Genomic DNA, 12772 nt, shown 5'->3' with positions numbered 1-12772 from the left:
ACTTTAAGTTCCTAGTTATGGATAGAATTTATTCTCACAAACACAGTTGGACAGATTATAACGATTTATTGCTACGTAAAGGGGTGGAGTGGATTTTCAGATTACAGTCTGTGATCCCTAAAGGTTTGACTGCTTCTCTGAATCTGGGATCTTTTGTGTAATAAAGGCATTTGTATTGGGGATATCTTTCTGATGGCATATGAAGCCAACACTATAACTTTAACAGTAATGTGGATGACTTAGCGCCTTTTTTTTCAGCACTGGGTATTTAAAACCTGCTATGAATCAGTGTGCTCACAGCTGCCGACTCAACTCATCGACTTGAGAGCAGGAGAAATTATCAGTCCGTGGTTTGCGGTTTGTTTGGTTACTTTGTGTCTCATCATTTCAAAGAAATTTTTCGGTAATGTACCAATATTGCATGCTTGAAGTGCTGTTCTTTCTTAGCTCTAGGAAGCTCTATGAGATAAAAGGCAAGCTATTCCAGCAGTTTAAGTGGCTTCTTTCGAAAAACTATTCAGACTACAATACTGCCACAGTGGTTCTTTTGTTGAGTCTAAGGACGGTGAGTTGAAACTGTTTCCTTGTTTATAAAGGAGTGCCCCTCTTTCAGGTAAATAATTTTTGATAAGATTATGGCAACAATTCCTAACAAGAAATTTGTGTTTCTTTGAAATAATGTTTTTGTACACGTATAAAAAGGTAAAGGTGTCCCCAACCAGTTGTGTCCGACTCTAGGGTACGCTGCTCATCCCCGTTTCTAAGCCGAAGAGCCAGCGCTGTCCGAAGACGCTTCCGTGGTCATGTGGCCGGCATGACTGAACACCGAGGTGCATGGAACGCTGTTACCTTCCCCGCCGAGGCGGTACCTATTTATCTACTTGCAATTTCTTGCTTTCGAACTGCTAGGTTGGCAGGAGCTGGGACTGAAGACGGGAGCTCACTCCGTCACGCGGCACTTGGGTCTCGAACTGCTGTCCTGCCGACCTTCCAGTCTGCAGTTCAGCGTCTTAACCACTAAGCCACACGTATATATTAGGATAATGACTGACGACTAGTGTGAATATAAATACAACAAATACGGCGTAAGTATGTACATATGCATCCACACATAGGTGGGTGCCTGTGTGTGCATATGTGTGCATATATATATGACTATAGATCTGAATGTCTTAACATATTTACAGTTATTATTTATCTGAAGAAGAACTCATATGTGAAACAGGATTACACCGGATTCTTGTTAGACTTTTTGGATGGACTTTGAGATCCTTGAACTAATTATAATATGTATATGTGTATACCTGGGATACAGATACTTCTGTTATCTTCCAGTATATGTACAATTGTATTCATATTGTTTTCATATGTATATATAATTATATTATTCCAAGAACAATCTATTTTAAATAGATCATTAACACCCACTACGTTCCTTGTGTGTTCATATTGTTATAACAGTATAATATTATTAATTGACCTACTTACAGTTGTGTGCTTGTTGGCTTATTTCTAGGGAAGTTAGAGAATTCCGCCATGGATCCCAGGGAGGCTGAATTCCAGTGAATTCGGCCCCCTGGAATCCATGGCAGAATGGAGCAACCCGCCCCACCACCCTGCGAAAGCCCTGCGAAACCAAGCCTTCCTGGCTGTGGTGGCAGTTGGGCACCCCTCCATCCCTATATTAAACACACTTAGATGACTTAAGGGAAAGCAGCAAAGCAAAGCTGACAAGAAAGGAAATAAATAGGTTAGTTCCCAAAAGCACAGCTGAGATCCTGTGGAAAGACAGCAACAACAAAAAATTGTTAGAGAAATTCCTGTTTTGGGAGAAACATATATCACCAGTTGATACAAAATCATGATGAGAGGCAAAATGCAGGAACTAAAGGTCATTTCAGCTGTCCTCACGTCAGTTCTCATGGGATGCTACATCTATCCTCGTAAGGACAACAGCAGCAGCCCTGGATGACTTTTCTACAATATTTTGCTACCAGCTCAGAAATGACATGTGCGTAAGACATTTCATTTTAAAGGGAAGACTTCTTTATAATCCCTAAGGAGTTGAAGCTGTGTTTTGTTTGCAACTACGATGTATTTTTATATTCATTCCATGCCCTTATATCATAAAATGTAAATCAGGTAGAAATATCTTGAGATTTAGAAGTAAAAGATGAAAAGATATGCCTGATCTTAGAGTTCTCAGTTTCTAAAACCAGAGTCTGAATGCCAGGCATACAATAAATGTACGGTTCCCAGGTGACACCTTTGTACCAGGAATATGCAAGAGATGGTCACCTGCTGATCCTTAATCACTAAATACCCAACTCCTACAGCATGCTATCCCATGACAAGGACTAATCTGTCACACTTATATACACACTCTGAATTATCCTTCCCCACAATGGTGCCATTTGAGATGCTCTGTAAAAATCTGACCGACACCCAAGCAAAGATTTCTCAGAATAGCACACAAAGGAAGTTCACACGTAAAGGAAGAATATTATCACCATACTGTACAAAATAAGTTTGCTTCGTTCATATGTAGTCTTTTGGTTTCATCATTAGATGCTCTTTTTTATTCAGATCCAGCCTCAATAGAATAATGTAGCACTTGGGGAGGAAGATGCAACCCAGTAAGCCCAAACCAGAGGCCAAGATGGAGAAGACCTGCACAGCTACCATGTATTTCCCCTTGGTGCTCAGGTAGGTTGGCACAAAGGACACCCAAACACTGCAAAACACCAACATGCTGAAAATGATCAGCTTGGCTTCATTGAATGCCGCTGGCAGCTTCCTGGCAAGGAAAGCAACCATGAAACAGGTGGCAGCCAGAAAGCCCATGTAGCCAAGGGCAGTATAAAACATGACGGCAGACCCTTCACTATATTGCAGGATGATCTGACCAACCTGGGAATGCATATCGGACTCTGGGAATGGAGGAGAGATTCCCAGCCAGAGAATGCAGACGCCCACTTGAACACTCGAGCAACAAATCACAACAGAGCCTGCCAAACTCTTCCCCAGCCATTTCCTCATCCTGTTTCCTGGCTTTGTGGCTAGAAATGCCACCACCACCATGATAGTTTTTGCCAACAAACAAGAGATGGCAGTTGAGAAGATGATGTTGAAGGCAGTTTGTCGGAGAAGGCAGGTCACCTTCTGGGGGTGACCAATGAATAGAAAGGAGGACAGGAAGGAAAGCAGGAGGGAGACGAGGAGCATGTAGGTGAGGTCACGGTTGTTGGCTTTGACCACTGGAGTTTCTCGATATTTAATGAAGATTCCTAACAGCAGACCAGTGGTCAGGGACAATACAAGGGAAAAGAGAGCTAGGATAATCCCCAAAGTTCCTTTGTAGGAGAGGAAGTTTATAATTTTAGGAACACATTGATCTCGGTCTTCATTTGGATGCTCATCGTCTGGACACATGTTACAATATTCTGCATCTGAAAAAAAGAGGAGCGGCTGCAGCAGCATTATAATCCAGTGTTACCAGAAGGCTAGTGCCCTGAAAATGTTTTGGATTACACTTCCTAGCATTCTTGACTATGGGCCATGCTTGCTGGGACTTCTGGAAATTGAAGTCCCAAGCAACGGGAGATCTACTTTCTGCTCACCCCTGCTCTAAATATTTGGGGGTGAAAACATATATGCCACAAGAGGAAGATGAGACAAGGATGGGGGAGAGAGGAAAAACTAGCAACATGAATTACGGATCAGAAGAGGCCAGATTTCAGAATCTCATGGCACAATATGTGGTGGTGGTAGGGATGTGCGAAAGTCACTTACCTTTTCGCAGCTTGGATTCGCGGTGGGGGGGCGGCACTCTGTCCCTCCCCCCAGAATCCTCCCTGGGCCAGATATGCTCCGCAGTGGCTCTGCGGAGCCGCTGGCCAGGGCCGTCCGCAGCCAGAGTTCCGGCCATGGCCGGCTGCTGCGGACGCAAATGGCGGTCCCTTTAGCGGCCACCATTTGCGTCCTGCCAGGCTGCTGTGATAGGCTACGTAATTATTTACATAGCCTATCACGGCAAAGAGCAGGGGCGCAAATGGCATAGTGACCGCCATTTGCGCCTATGCTCTTTGCCGTGATAGGCTACATAAATACTTACATAGCCTATCATGGAAAGAGCAGCGGCGCAAATGGCGTAGTGACCGCCATTTGCGCCTATGCTCTTTGCCGTGATAGGCTACGTAAATACTTACATAGCCTATCACAGCAGCCTGGCAGGATGCAAATGGCGGCCACTTCAGCGGCTGCTATTTGTGTCCGCAGCAGCCGGCTGACAGACCAGCTGCCACCGCCTCCGGAGCTGCCGCCAGAGCCGCTGCCGCTGGAGCATCCGCCCCAGGTAAGCTTCGTCCCTGGGGGGATTCCGCGGGGTGGCGGGCGGGGGAGGCCATTCCGCCACGGGTTTTGGGGGGCCGAATGCCAGTGCATTCGGCCTCACTGATATCCGTGGCAGAATTCTCTGCCATGCCTAGGTGGTGGGCTGTAGCTTACAAGGTGGATTAGATACATTCATTGAGGTTAGATGTATCGGTAACTTGTAATCATGATGGCTATAAGGTGGCTTCCAGATCCCTTTTTCCTTCTCTGTCATGTCTTTCTGCATTGTAAGCCTGTGATTCATTATACGCTGTTCTGGGAGTGTGTGTGTGTGTGTGTGTGTGTGTGTGTTTGCTGAGGAGCAGCATAAAAAAACTTTGAATACATAGTAACTAAAAATTGGTGTGCCAGCTGCTGAAAGTATCAACATTAGGTGACTGTTGCCTTTATGTCCTTCTTTTGGGGTTCGGAGAACAGTAGGTTGCACTAAATGGTCCATAGATCAACTACCAGGGCTCTCCTCATGTTCAGTGGCGGGGAAAATGTTTTGAATGGAGAAGATTGCAAGTTCTGTCCAGTGCATCACCACCCCAAAAGGATCACAGAAAGAAGGGCCAGGGAATACCCGTTCCTGAGATGTTGCTGGATTCGTTCCCAATCACTTCTTGGGTGAATGGCTCCAAAGTCCAGCAACGGGGTGAGCTGCCTGCTCTGGATGGGGTTACTCGCCCCATAAAGGAGCAGTTGTGTAGTCTGAAGGTACTTCAGGTGTGTTTGGAAAGGGCAGTTGTTGCCCAACGCCCAGCTTCGATGTTAATGGGAGAAGGTTATTGGCAGCATATTAAGCCATGTGGAGGAAACTGCACTGGATCATCCTCTTGGACACACATCGCTGTGTTTAGCCCAGGAGAGCCATATTCCATAGCTGTCAAATAACTTCTCAATTCCACCACCCCACCACTCCTTCACTTGGGAAGCGCTGAAGTGGAGGATGAAACTGACAGGAAGATTTACAAGAGGGGAATGTGACTCTGCTGGGCAGGCAGGCTTGCAGTGGCACAAGATCACCAACGATTTTTGTAAAAAGAAAAGATTATGACCCCATTTGTGCATTTTTCAAGAGCCTCCCATCAATCCAATTTGAAGAAATGGCCACCATTAAAAAACAAAGGAATCTGCATATAGTATCAAATCACTACAGTTCACTATGATCTAATGCCAGTGGGGGAAAACAGAACACAATCTGCCAGGGCTGAACTGGAAAAATCCATCCAGAGTTCACTGAGGAGGTCCAGTGTGGGGAAGATCCAGCCCCATTGCTGCTCCCCAGACTTCCTGGCTTGGCTTGCATTGGTGAGCCGTGCCACGGGCTCCCTGCCAGCACTCACTGGGAGAAAGTCTCCTCCCTACTGGGGCCCCAGCAGAGATAAAGGGAGACTTTTACACAGCCAGGAGCAAGGGCAGTGCCATGTGGCCACCACTGCTGCTGCTCTCGCCCACCAGCCGCTCCACACCACTCGCTCCGGCGAGAGCATTGTGCGGACAGATTGGCAATGGTGACAGCAGTGGCAGAAGTCCACAAGCCGGCCCAACTCAGCACAGGGCGACATTGGCTGGCTTATGGGCAAGCAAGCCAGAGTCCAGAGGGATGAGGTGCCAAAATCTAGGCCTGACTCTCCTCCTCCAAATTCCCCCAACATCCCCAGATTTCACCCCGCAAATTCTCACACATCCCTGTCCTGAGACCTCCCCACTCTGCCCAGTTGCTGTGCTCACCAGGATACACTCTGGGGGCCAAACTGTCCATAACACTGTCTTTAAATGCAGGTTTCTTCATTGATGTGTAAAGCGGGCAGTGGATGGCAGACTGAACGTGTCACAAAGCACACAAGGGGAGCACTGGTGCATCATGCTGAAGACGCCCCCGGCTGGCTGCTTCCCCCTCTGCACTCCATTACTCCAGGATATCTTTCAACTCACTTTGTGAAATTAGGGAATATCTTAATAACTAACTATACAAAAAGCCAGAAAGGAACCAGTGCCTAAAAAACCCTCCCCAGAACATGTCAGTGTTTGCGTGCCCAATTTCCTGAGGTGCAGCTCTTTGCTCTGGACTCTTCTACCTTCCTGAGCGGAGATGGTTCCTTCTGCACATGGGGCACAAGCATAGCAGGAGAGAGGCTCTCCTTCCTTAGTACTCTTGGCAAATCCAGGCCGACAACTTTCAGTACATCGAGAAAAGGGCACGGTCTATCCATGAAGACAAAAAACATCCAGGAAAATTAGTCAGTCTGGGAGATATACAGAAGTTGGTGGAGATTAATGATACAGTTGGAGACAGCATAACAGGGAAATCTAGTTTGTTAGTTAAACATTGTGCCAGGATTAAGACCACAATTAAGGACGTTGAATAGGTGGTTAGTGGGGCATAATCCCATCCTTCCACCTGAGGTGGGAAAGAAAGCGATGGGAGAGAGATCTTGCGGAGGTATTTTGTCTCAGTGGTCGAGCCCACAGCTACCATGCAGAAGGTCTCATGTTCAAGGCCTGGCATCTCCAGTCAAATGTATCACATAGCAGGTGATGTGAAAAATCTTTCCCTAATGTCTGACAACATCACTTGAAGTCAGAAAAGACAATAATAGGATAGATAGACCAATAGTATGGCTGCTTCTTATGGTCCAGTGAAAAAACGAAAGCTGAAAAGGAGCCAGAACTAATTTGGTTTCAGTCAGTTGAGGCTGGTGCCTCTCACCAACATTGGGAGAGATGTGGGAAGCAGGGACACCAAAGTCAAAGCCGGGGGACTATCAAAGATAGAGCAGTCTTTTGAATAATTGAAGCCAGCGACCGACTTCTACACAAATGGGAAACCGACGCGTATGAACTTTAAGAGTGCAAAGTGGGTGGTGGGGATTCCCATATCCACACAAAAGCACACCTTCATATTCATGTTCTCATGATTCAGCAACAATTCCCATTGCCCAGAGATTGAAGTCACTTTAAGATCAAAGGTGCAAAACAGTGGGTGGGGGGAGGGAAGACTGTGTGAATGTCACACAGTCACAGGAAATGAGGGGGAGGAGGATGAAATTTTTAAAGCATCCCTAATCCACCCCTTTGAATATTGTAACAACAGCAGAAACAATCCACATGAAAATGTTACTTTGGTTTCAGCCAAGATTCTCCTGCTCCAACAGCAACTCCCATGGCACAGAGAACACCGTGACTTTAAGATCATGCATGCAGAACAGTGCAGGCAGCTACACAGAATCACGATGATGATGATGATGATGATGATGATGACCTCAGAGCCACACAGAAAAGCAATTTCTGCAACCTGATAATAAATTGTGAGAGTATCCAAATTCCACTTATTTTAATGACAACAAAATTCTTGTGGTACTTTCAAGACTAACGAATTCATTCTGGCCTAAGTTTTCAGGCACTGTTAACTTCATCAGTTGCAATGGACCCCCATTCATACCTGTTTAGAAGTAACTATGGGAATCTCCACAGTACAAAACTCCACTCATAAAGGTCTACTAATACGCAAAGAGGATTGGATTACTCCTGACAAAGCATAAGAAAGCATCCCTGCCAATCTGATTGTGTAGCATGGTGGGGTGTATAATAATCAAGGAGTATAGGCTGGATTTAAGGAATAAAATGGCAAAAGACACATAAGAACATAAGAGGAGCCATGCTGGTTCATAGCAAGGGTCCATGTAGTCCAGCATTCCGTTCACACAGTGGCTAACCAGCTGTGACCAGGAACCCACAAGCAGGACTCAAGTGCAACAGCACCGTCCCACCCATGTTCCCTAGCAACTGGTGTACATTGGCCATCACTACATCATGTGGTAGCGAATTCCATAGTTTAACTATGCACTGTGTAAAGAAGTCCTTCCTTTTATCTGTCCTAAATCTCCCACCAGTCAGCTCCATAGGATGACCCCGGGTTCAAGTATTTTGAGGGAGGAAGAAAAATGTCTCCCTCTCCACATTCTCCACAACAGGCCTCATTTTGTACACCTCTGGGAACGTAGCCAACTACTTGAAGAACATGGACGCAAATGGCATCTGCGCAGACGCCATTTCCATCCCAGTGACCGGACGTCCACTAGCAGCCAAAGCTGGCCAGCAGATCCGCTGGGGAAGTGGAGCTGGCCAGGATCCGGGGGGGTTGGATCGCCCCCCCTGCACGTACCTCCCCCACCCGTGTGCACCACCTCCCCCCATGTGGACCCAAGGTATGGGGGGTTCCCACACCCCTGCTGTGGCCCAGGCCCATGCCCCCCCCCCAGTCCATGGAAAAATTGTTTTCCACGGGACCGGTCCCTGGGCCCTAAAGTTTTGGGGGCCGCTGCATTAAGGGATAGGAAATCACATTCCTAAAGTGTTAAGTGCAATAGCTAACAAAATTATAGAGCTGAAGGCTGCAGTCTTACACCCGCTTACCTGGGAGTAAGCCCCACTGAACTTAATGACCAACCTTTATTGAACTCAATGGGGCATACTTCGTATAATCCATGTATAGGATTGCCTGGGAAAACACATTAAGAGGCATGAAAGGAAGCACATAGTTTTCCCACCTGGTTCAGTAACTTGGGCCAGCCAATCATGCCAACGGCATTCTGATCAATGGTGAACCTGATCTCTGAGGATTCCTGTCTTTCTAGACTCCCAATGTCCACTCTTACCGTGGACTTGTTGGGAAACACCACCCAGTTCACGATATCAAAGTCACATGCCAGTTCCCCATTCTCATCCAAATAAGTGCCATCCATGGAACTATTGTAAAGCTGGAAATGTCTCAGGAAACAGTGAAGCTAGAATTACATGGAAAAAAAACACCCATTTGGTAAAGAGGAAATTCTGTTGTTCATCTTGGCTCTCCACATTTGGACCTCTAATCTGCAGTGAGTCTTCCAGGCCAATGAGCCCTGTTCAAACATTGTGCCTCAATTTGAAATGTTAGCCTCTCTGCAGAATTCCCAGTTGCCTGGAGAGTTCCACTCACATTCACGTTCAAGGCAAAGTGGGGCAGTTCTGGGATGTCTCTAGATCCGACCAGGTTGTGATCTCTCCATGGCAAATAGACAACTTTCTTTGCCTCCTTACCCAGATCACCATCATCCCATTACACAAAACTGAAAAGCAGAAGGAGGTCATCTGATACAGCCAGGGGTGGTGGGTCTTTAAGGGCAGGAAGGGCAGAGGAGCCCTACCCAGGAGACATGTAAGAAAAAAAAAGGCTCTTTCTTCAAGCCCTGCCAAAGGTTCCCCATGCAGCTGCTGCTGCCACTTGTCCTCTCCTGAGCTGAGAGTGACCATTCCCAGCGCAGAAGCGTCCCTCCTTCTAGGGCTGTTCATGAACCGCCCACTCTGCTTTGGATGCCACTTCGAACATTCCAAAGCAGCCCCGCTCCACATCGGACTGATTCGGATCCCCCTGGATCTGAATCCAATCCGAATCGGAAGCAATATTCGGACATCAAAATCACTCATTTCTGACATTTTCCCATTGTCAGGCACAGGAAAACATAAACGGATGTAACATTTCAATTTTTATGATGCAGACATGAAATTTGGAGACCTGTCAGCCCTGCTGGAGGAGACGCCACCTGCCTAATGTCAGGCTGTTTGGCCTAGTGTTTTACTGTGACAGGCAGAGTTAAAATTTGATATTGTCCACAAAAACTCTCAAAGCAAAGAGCTATAACTTTTACTGTTTCCACAGTGGTCCATGAAATCTTGGCCCCTCTCAGCCCCCTTCAAGGGCATTGCACATGCCAAAGTTCGGGCAGTTTGGCCCAATGGGTTTTGTGCTAGGCACAGGGGAAATTTGACCTTTACCACCCAAACTCTCAAAGCAACGAGCTATAAATTCTCACTTGTTTCCACAGAAGTACTGACAGTTTAGGCCCCCCTCAACCCCATTCAGGGCATTCCACCTGCCAAATCTCAGACAGTTTGGCTGACTGGTGTTTATATGTACAAGCCGCAGGTAAAATGTGCTGTTCCCAACAACTCAGACCAAGCTCAGAAGGGATATTGTGAAGCCGAAATCACTATCCCTAAACTCTGCTGTAGGTTTCTTTGAAGTGCAAAACAACCCTCCTACAGAAGAATCACAGGCATGGCCTCTCTTTGCCTAAATATCCACATGACCTGGCAGGCGGGCTGGAAGAGGTGTTTTGTTCTGGGGGCTGTTTGTTTTCTTTTCTTTTTCTAGAACACACAAAATTAATATTTTGTATTTTTTCATATTTCAATGTTTGAGGGTTTTTTTAGCCAGACCAACCTGTCAAATTTCAAATAGTTTTTAATTTAAAACAATGATTCAAGGGAACTGAAAGAACTGAGAGTGTAGATTATCCAGTTTAAACTGTGTGTGTGTGTGTGTGTGTGCGTGTGTGTGCGCGCATGTGCGCAAAGTTGGTGATCTCTGATGATCTCAGGCAGGAGCTGGGTAGTCCATGAGCTACTACATGCCAACAAGCACTTCTGTAGGGAAGAGCTGCCTGGGGAGCAGCCATGGACCTCGGGAATAGTTACATTGGTTTTCTAAAGGAAGGATTTCCAAAAGAAAGAAAGAAAGAAAGAAAGAAAGAAGGAAGGAAGGAAGGAAGGAAGGAAGGAAGGAAGGAAGGAAGGAAGGAAAGAGGAATGAATGGACCAAAGCGCAATGCCTTGCCCACCAGGGCATATTCTCTAGGAAGAGTGGCCTGTGGCCCAAAAGGCGGAAACAAGCCAAGTCAAGCCCGCCAAGGGGGCACATTCCTTCAAAGGGGATGACCATGAGGGGTAACTGGGGCTCTACCACCCTGGGGCAAACAGAAAGAGCAAATGAAAGACAGGGGCAGGGGGAGGGAGTAACAGTACATCAGGCCTTGAAACTGGAGAATGTGCAGCAGTGTCGTGCTGAGGACATCATTTACTGAGGACGATTTAACGTCCATCCATGGGCTCCCCTCTTCCACGACAGAAGGAGCTGCTGCTCCTCCTTTGGCAAGAGTGTGGCTATTGCTGCTGCCTCCACCAGCCTCCTCGACCAGTGACATCCAGGCACTGCAAATGGCCTCCATACTCTGCTGCCCTACTGCACCGGGACGGGATATCTGGACTAGGGGAGAGAGCCAGCTTGCCAACGGTGCTGCAAGTGAGAGCAGCACCTCGCCCACCTCTGCCCCTGCCCAGGCCCCAAAGCAGCCTTGTTTTGGGAAGCCCTGAGGAGGAGGAAGTGTTTTGGCTGAAAATAAACAGAGACAGAGGATTTCAATTGAAAAAGAACTCCCACAAACAAGGTGATGAGCACAATTCATTCAACCCCCCCCAAAAAAAGTACGTATTTATTATCGCAATATACTACCTTGCGTTTTTATTTACGAAAATTTCCCGACTCTGTGCGGATGACCAAAAAAAAGCCGCATGACTGCTGGCTCCGCAGGACCTCGTGGTGCCGTTCTGCAGAGGATTCCATGGTACAGACTGAAGGGAATTCGATCCCATTTCAGTCCATGGCGGAATTCTCTGACATCCCTAGCTAAAACGGTGCAGAAAAAGGGAATGCAAATAGCGCCCACTACGTTATTTGCGTTCCCCATTTTTTTGACCGTAATAGCCTATGTAAATATTTACGTAGGCTAAAACGGCGAAAAACAGGGAACGTAAATGGCGGCCGCCGTAGCTGCCGCCATTTGCGTATGCTTTTTTTTTGCTTGGCTTGCCATGATAGGCTACGTAAATACTTACATGGCCTATCACGGCAGAGACCCAGATGGAAATGGCCGCCGCGGCAGCCGGTCAAAAGACTAGCCGCTGCTGCTGCCTCCGGAGACACCGCCGGAGCCGCTGCCATCTGGAACATCCACCTCAGGTAAGCTTCGTCCTGGGGGGAATCCACGGGGTGGCGGGGGGGAGGCCATTCCGCCACGGATTTCAGTGGGCCAAATGCCAGTGCATTCGGTCTCACTGAAATCTGTCGTGGAATTCTCCGCCATCCCTATGCAGGGCTCAGTCCTGGGACCAGTGCTCTTCAACATTTGTATTAATGACTTGGAGGAGGAAGGGATGTATGAAAGTTGCTTATCTTTTCAAAGGGGTGATTCCTGAAATCCTAACCCGGCCGGCTCCGGGTGCATTTGCAAACTCACCGGCTGGGTGCATTTGCAGGCATTGCAGAGCCTGCAGACACAGTTTGCGCCCTTGTTGTTTTGCCTTGATAGGCTACTTAAATATTTACATAGCCTATCACGGCCTCCGCAGGGACACAAATGGCGTCCCTGCATAGCCATGATAGGCTACGTAAGTATTTACGTAGCCTATCATAGCTAAAATGGAGAAGCAAATGGCAGCCACACACGCGGCCACCATTCACAAACCGGCGCGAACAGCACCAGGTAAGTGCTCCGTTTTGTGTGCCTTTCGCGGGGTG

The sequence above is a fragment of the Heloderma suspectum genome, chromosome 2 (assembly GCF_057233095.1).
Source record: "Heloderma suspectum isolate Gila_16-S chromosome 2, 16-S_ref, whole genome shotgun sequence".
NCBI classification, from domain to species: domain Eukaryota; kingdom Metazoa; phylum Chordata; class Lepidosauria; order Squamata; family Helodermatidae; genus Heloderma; species Heloderma suspectum.
The sequence above is the reverse complement of the archived record's forward strand: the minus strand, read 5'-3'. Positions refer to the sequence as shown.